The sequence below is a fragment of the Rutidosis leptorrhynchoides genome, chromosome 10 (assembly GCF_046630445.1).
Source record: "Rutidosis leptorrhynchoides isolate AG116_Rl617_1_P2 chromosome 10, CSIRO_AGI_Rlap_v1, whole genome shotgun sequence".
NCBI classification, from domain to species: domain Eukaryota; kingdom Viridiplantae; phylum Streptophyta; class Magnoliopsida; order Asterales; family Asteraceae; genus Rutidosis; species Rutidosis leptorrhynchoides.
The window spans coordinates 155,322,099-155,329,854 of NC_092342.1; positions in this window are offsets into that span (position 1 = coordinate 155,322,099).

Here is a 7,756-nt window from a genome sequence, read left to right on the forward strand (position 1 = left end):
AGCAATAAAATAAAAATAAAAACGGCACATACTTACCTGTGAGATAGAATTCTCAGTGACCTGCTTTAGCCCACTCATAAGATAGTCGGACTAATTGGTTTTCCATAGCTACATAAGCATAACCTCGAGCATTCAACAATTTTTCTTCGAAACATATGAACGGTCCTTCTCTGCATAAAGTAACGAATTTGGTATTGGAATATGTCTGATTCGTCGAGCATTTTCCTTTGTGTGACCATTTTCCGCATTTGTGACATCTTTCAAGGTGTCGTTCTCTTCTTTTCACTGCGGATTTTGATTTTCCTTTACCAAAATGTAACTTATTATGATCGTTTCTGAGTTCTTTTCTTACTTCGTCCAATTTGGCTCTTATTACTGATACCAGGTCACTCGAGAGTGTTACGCGGACAGAATTTCGACTTACGCCCTTACAACATTCGCTAACATACCCTTATTATTAGAATTTAAAATTAAAATTAAAATTAAAATTAAAATTATAATATATATATATATATATATATATATATATATATATATATATATATATATATATATATATATATATATATATATATATATATATATATATATATATATATATATATATATATATATATATATATATATATATATATATTATACGAGTGAATGAAGAAGAAAAAGATGTGTTATGATTAACCAAAACTGCGAAATTTATAGGCATGTGGCCACAAAAAGTGGCCCATGTGATCGTATGGAGAATAATCCTATAGGCCATGCGATCGCATGGGGGTAGGTACCAGCTCACATATTTTTGTTTTCAAGCTTGTCGACGTTTTAATAAATAAATATAATATATAAATAATTTTAAGAATTATTTAAATATTATATTATATTTATGTGCATAGTTGACTTGTAATTTTTAGTCCGTTGCGTCGAGCGTTGAGAGTTGACTTTGGTCCCGGTTCTGAATTTTTGAACGTCCTTGCGTACAATTTAATATATTGTATTTTGCGTTTCGCGTCTTGTACTCTTGTAATTTTGAGACGTTTCTCACCAATAATTTAAACCTCTTTGATTGTACTTTGTACTTTTGAGCTTTTTGGTCGTTTGCGTCTTCAATTCGTCGAATCTGTCTTTTGTCTTCACCTTTTATTATTTAAACGAATATCACTTGTAAATAGAACAATTGCAACTAAAAGCTTGTCTTTCTTGAGGGATAATGCTATGAAATATATGTTTGTTTTTAGCATTATCAGGTGCCTTCAGGATGAGTGCAACAAACATACTTTGCACTTTTTCATTTGCTAATCAGAACCAGCTTTCCATCCACTTAAGCAATGCATTAGCACGTGAGCAAGATATCGATACTGTGGAGGCAGAAGTGTCTTCATCAATTCTAAATTACCAGCAAGGTAACCAGAGTATCCACATCTTTTGAAGCATCCGTGGATTCTTTCTCGATTGATTGTCATGTTGGAGAAGTTCTCATCATTAAAGCCTAGTATCTTCCTGATCACTATCTTAGAAACGGTAAACTCGTGCCCTTAAACAGTACTAACTAGCTTAGTTTCATCCTCTGACACATCAAGCACTGCATTCTTCTAGAATTCTCTTTGGTGGCTGTAGTATGATGTGCATGGAGTTGAGATAGCAGTATGGATCCTTGACCGCTTAAGAAACTTGACACTCTCTTTAAAATGATCACCTTTCTCAAGAGTTATATCATAGAGAGCTACTTGATTGTTGAGCTTACCCATTTCTAGAATAATCTCTTGTTGAGAAGGTGGGTTAATGGGATTAACTTGAGGATTCACTTGCTCCCCCTAAACTTCTTGGTTAACAACCGAAACATTTACTTGTTGTTCAGCCATTGGAAATATCTTATCAAACTGAAACATCAACGGAAATGTTAGAAATATAAACCACACATCATAAATCATCAAAGCATTTGCAACAAAGTGTCATAAACTTGTTAAATAGGACAAACTGTGCAAGTGGGACAGTCACATGTGCGGCTGAGAGCTCAGTCGTGCGAGTAATATGGTCACTCGTGTCACTGTTGATACGTTTGAGCAATAACATGGTTTCAGACAAGGTACACGGTTGAGGCTATATGTATACGCGAGTGAGTCAACCGTGTGGTGACTCGTGCGGTTAAGCACACGTGTCAGCTCTGTCAAACGAGTGAGCATCCAAATAAACATCAAGTGAAATCAAACGAGTGGGCTCAAAGGTTCACACGGTTAAGCCTTAACCGCGTACTGACTCGTGCGAGTCATGTCCCACGCGTGCATGTCTAATGAAACCAATATTAAATGCACTTTTTAAATCAACGGGATTACATGTTTGAGTGTTTTAGGGGCTGATTTACATCACAATAGTGAGCTTATGTACCGTTTAACTCAAAACAACATCAAACAAACATCAAAACACACTGTAATTTAACAAAATTCGATTTATAAACCCTTAGGGTTTCGACACATTCAAACAACAAATTAATCAAGTAAAACTCGATGAAATTATACCTAGTAAGTGGCGCTGAGATCGGCTAAGTACGCTTAACAATACCTACGGTGGAAAACGTGATTGGTGATGATCGATTTTTGAGAGAGAAATGGGTATGGGTGTGCAAGTGTCAGCGACTATTCTCAGCACCTCATATTTATACTCTCGTGCTCAACCGTACGGTTGAGCACACGGTTCACCATCCAACCGCGCATCTCAGAGTCACTTATGCGTGTGACCCAGATGTCTTAGGACAATTCTAGAACAGGGTAATCCGTACGGTTAACCTCAATCATGTGGTTACTCGTACGGTTCACACTTCAAACGTGCGAGTGAGCCACTTAGGCAATTTCAAATTTTTACTAACTTAGGATTTTGACTCATTTGGCAACCTTAGAGCTAACTGGCACTTTCAATTTGAGTCATAAATCACTAATCCATCAAGAAATGATCATTAACACTTAGGCAGACCAAAACTCATAACCAAAACAAGGTTATTACTCTAAACATTCTGTTTCACATGAGTAAGTCCTACAGTGTAATGTCATCTTAAGTTCACTAACACCTTAAATCATTAAAGTCCTTCATACAGTCACAAACTCTACAAACTTCTATTTTATGGATTTGGTGGCCAAAAATATCTTAATCTTAACAAGGTTCTTTCAGATGTCATTGTGCATTCAGAGGATAATCAGAAAATAAAGAAAGGATAAAATCTTTATAAATTTTCTAAAATATAATGTCATGCAACTAAAAATATGCAAATAAAATACATTCTATCATGAAATGCAATAACATGCAAAACCAAAATACTTTTGTTGTTTTACAGTTTTCAATGCAAACTATTTAACAAACAGATAAGCAAGACATACAAATCTACATTCTTTTTGTGAGCAAGATGATTAACAATTTTAAAAATGGATCAGAACTGACATATTGAATCAACTTCTATTGTTCATTCCTAATTATCCAGTCTATGTCTATTATCATGTAATTACTAATATCAATCCTCATTAAACATGAACATATTCATCCTGGACATTTCGACAATCATGTTGGCATTAATTACTTGAACATCATAATGCAGTGATTTTTGAGGTCACGCTATGTTCATTAATCCTTGATTCTTTCATCACTTATGATTGTGCGTTTTTATTAGGTGGTCAATTCATTACGCGTAACTTTCCGTTATCTCTATCCATATACTTCAATCAAATTGAACAGGATGGTTCTCACGACATATTGAATAACCCTGTCAGCCTTTGGCTTCTACCAATGTTTTGATAATCTTCAATCTAGTTGGCTCGGCTGATCTCAGAATATATTGGATTATCCGAATAGTCGCATTACTTACTGTGGGGATTGGTCTACAGTTAAAGCAGACTTGCCTGATGACCAGTCGTCACACGAAATAAATCTCAAGGCCTTTAACTTCTTTATGTTCAAGTTGACATGGAAAATGGAATCTAAAGATAAACTTTCACTTATATGTTATTTAGAGTATATATAGGTAAGTATCTTTCCAACTTACAGTCTTAATGGGTATAACTCTAAATCGCAGACAAAATCTTGATAGTTCAGTGTGAATGTCGTGATTAAACAATTCAAGCTGCGCGGGGGCGTCACACTAAGAATGATCTGAGTTCTTTATGAGCACATCATGAATCAACATTCTTCATACTTTCAGGACTTTGCCATCTTGATACGCCAATTATTATTGACATTGATTATCTTTTGATATTTAACTTTTTTAGCATAACACTGTCTTTTGATATATTGATTTTGAATGCCATCATGAATGGATTTTCCATTTTTATGCATGAACTCATGTTTCTTTGTTGTGTGCTCAGATCACTTAAAGGTGTTCTCCCTTAAATGCTTGAACGGTCCGCAATAAAGAATCATACTTTTCAACTTTAAGCGAGAAGGAATACCTACTTCAACATACACTAAGTTATCTCTGTATTTTCAGGGTTTAGTTGTAAGAACCTGTTTTCTTTTTCGGTTTGGATGCCGTCCAAACATTTGGGATGCCGTCCCAGTTTGAAGATCTGGACGCCGTCCAACATTTTGGACGCCGTCCAGAATGGCTGGTAGACATGTCTTTTTGCTATTAATTATTTTAGATGGGTATTTTCGTAATTTTACTTCTTGGACGAATTTTAAAGCCCTAGATCAGTTTTGGGAGTCTCATTACTCCATTCACAACCACCAAACATCATCTACTTTAATTCTAGAGAGAGAGTGCTCTTAAGTGTGAGAAAGCTCAAATAGGAGAGGAAGAAGCTTGTTTCGGGTTCTAGCTCGAGCATTGAAGTTGTTCATCTCCTCGTTAGCTTCGTTTTGATTGTGGTGGTAAGCCCTAAACTTGATTTCTCTAGTTAATATGTTTAAGGGTTAGGGTTTGGGTTAATGTTGTACATAAAACCCATGTATGAGTGATTTGGTGGTTTTGGGTACGTTTGGGTCATGAAGACCCAAATGGTGACTAACTTAGGGTTTTGAAATGTTGAAATGTGTAAATGGGTCTTAAAGGCCTAATAGATCACTAGTACACCTATAGTTAGTGTTAGTGGGAGTCATTTGGGTTGTGGGTGACCCAAATGGGTATGTTGACCTTGAAATGGGTCAAATGGGTCTTTGATGACCTAGGTTGTCTTGCATGCGTGAAAATGAGTCAACTTGATGTTTAAATGCGTGTTAAGACCTTAAATGGCTAGAATTCGGGTTTTTGGTGAAGTTAACCCATTATTAGGGTTAAAGGTGCAAAATGGGTCGGGATTGCACTTAGGGTCAAAAGACTCTAGATTGTTAAGTGAGTTGCTTGACCGACTTGAGTTGTGAATTGATTATGTGCTAAAATGTAATAGGTACATTACATTGACGTTGCAAGTTCGGTTATCTTACACGAAGACTTTCAGGTGAGTGGAATAATTATATGTGTAGGTATATAATGTATCTATTTGTTGTAGCGTGAAATGTGTAGTGTCGAGGTGCTAAGACACCATGTTTCACGTGAAGAGTGTAGCATCGAGGTGTTAAGATGCCACTCGGGTGTAGCATCGAGGTGTTAAGATGCCACCTAGGAGTATAGTGTCGAGGTGTTAAGACACCACTCCGTAAAATAATGAGTGTTGCATCGAGGTGTTAAGATGCCACTCGGGGTGATGTGCGGAGGTGTTAATGTGCCACCCTAGGGGTTAGTGGTGCGAAGTGTTAAGTGCCCTAACGGATGTTATGAACACCGATGGCGTTTTCACGAGCGCCGTTCCCTTGTACTATTGGTTAACCATGGTTATTTGTGTTGTAAGCATATTATATTATTCGAGTTATATTTATATGCGGTTATTATGCTAGCTTGGGGGTATTGGTGAATTATAGCTTGTTATGGTGACGATAAGCTAATGATGTATGCTAGCATGTTTGCGGTTGTGTAAGTGTATGCAAGTAGGTATAATTATATATGTATTCGTATAATTATTGCATTCACTAAGCTTTGCTTACCCTCTCGTTGTTTACCTTTTTTTATAGGCTCGAGCGTTGACAAGGGTAAGAGCGTTCAATTGGATTAGTAATCTCCCACTTGTCTTGTTAGGGGATGCTTTTGGGTGTTAGCTTTTGGAGTTCGACCGAGATTGGGTAGTTTAACCCCAAACACCATGCTCTAGTGTCGTTTGGAACTTAAACTTGTATTTGGTCGAAACTTGTATTTTTGAACGAAACTCGTAAAATAGGCGACGTGGGCTCGATGATGTAAAACATGTTTTGATTATGCAAAACTCTTAGTTTCACTTATATTGATTTGTGGTAAAAAGGTTTTCGTTTAAAAATGTCGGGAAGCGGGTTTTCCGCTCGTGTGAGTTGGACCCGTGATCAGTAGCTGGAAGGCCATTGGGACGCCGTCCCAATTGATTGGACGCCATCTCAGTTGTGTTGAGCTGGACGCCATCCCAAACTTTGGACGCCGTCCCACATTTCTGAGCTGGACGCCGTCCAGGATTCTGGACGCCGTCCAGATGCACTGCAATAAAATTTTTTTTTTTGGTACGCGTTTTTGGGTTTATGAAGTCGGGTCATTACAAGTGGTATCAGAGCATGGTCTAAGGGATTTAGGCGACTTGAGATAGGTGCCTAGACTTAGACTTTATTGTGTGAGCGCCTTATGCGGGACTTGTAGGACTTTGGGTCTAATCGGGAATTGTTAGTGCTTTGGTTTATGAGAATTAACCTTGTGCTAATTGTTTTGTGTTGTGTTTAGCAATCATCAAGCAAGACGGACGTTGTACTAGCAAGTGAATGCGACGTGCTCGCGTAACAACGATTAGCTACCGTTGTTACGGGTGCAAATCGTATGAAACAAGCAATGTACGAAGATTGTTGAGCGAGATGGAGTAGTGTGGCATATATGTATATACATATGTAATTTGTCCTTTCGTTTTTGTGGTTTAACCTATTTCGTTTTATAGAATGAAGATGAGAAACGGTCCGGATCATGATAACGGAAGTACAAGCGGGGACGCCGAGTTCTCAACCAAGGTCGAGGCCGTCTTTAAGAAGTTAAAAGAGGATTTTCTTACGGATGTTCGAAAGGTCTTTCAAGATTCGGTTGATGAGCAAGTAACCGATCTAATTAATGAACGAATGAAGGCCACTATCGAAGAGGCCCTTGACGCTAGGAATATCTATCCTCGCGGTGAAGGAGGTGAAGGAAGGCGGGACTTCCACTACAGGAACTTCAAGGATGCTCAACCCCCGATGTTTAATGGGGTGCGGAATCCTTTAAAAAGTACATGTTGGATCTCCGATATTGAGGGAGCTTTCCGTACCGCGGAATGTCCTCCTGAAAAGAAGACGAGGTATGGTTCTAGCATGTTACGCGAAGAAGCTAAGTTGTGGTGGGACGATAAAATCAACTTGTATGGTGAAGAACAATGTATGGGCTTGACTTGGGAAGAGTTCAAGAAAGAATTTTTCAAAGAATACCGAACTTCTTCCGACCTCGATAGGATCCGGGACGAGTTGCACCATTTGCAACAAGGTTCCATAGATTTGGTTACCCTCAAGTCTACATTCTTGGCAAAGACTCGTTTTTGCCCGGAATATGTTGGTGATGATCATAAGCTCATGAAGAATTTCTACCGTACTTTGAATGATGAGTACAAGGGGAAGATTAGTCGGGGTATGGCTAAGTCTTTTGATGAATTGTTCGAGTTGGCTCGGGGTTTTGAGCCGGAGGTTCCAAGAAAGAGTGATTTCATGTTTTCCAAAA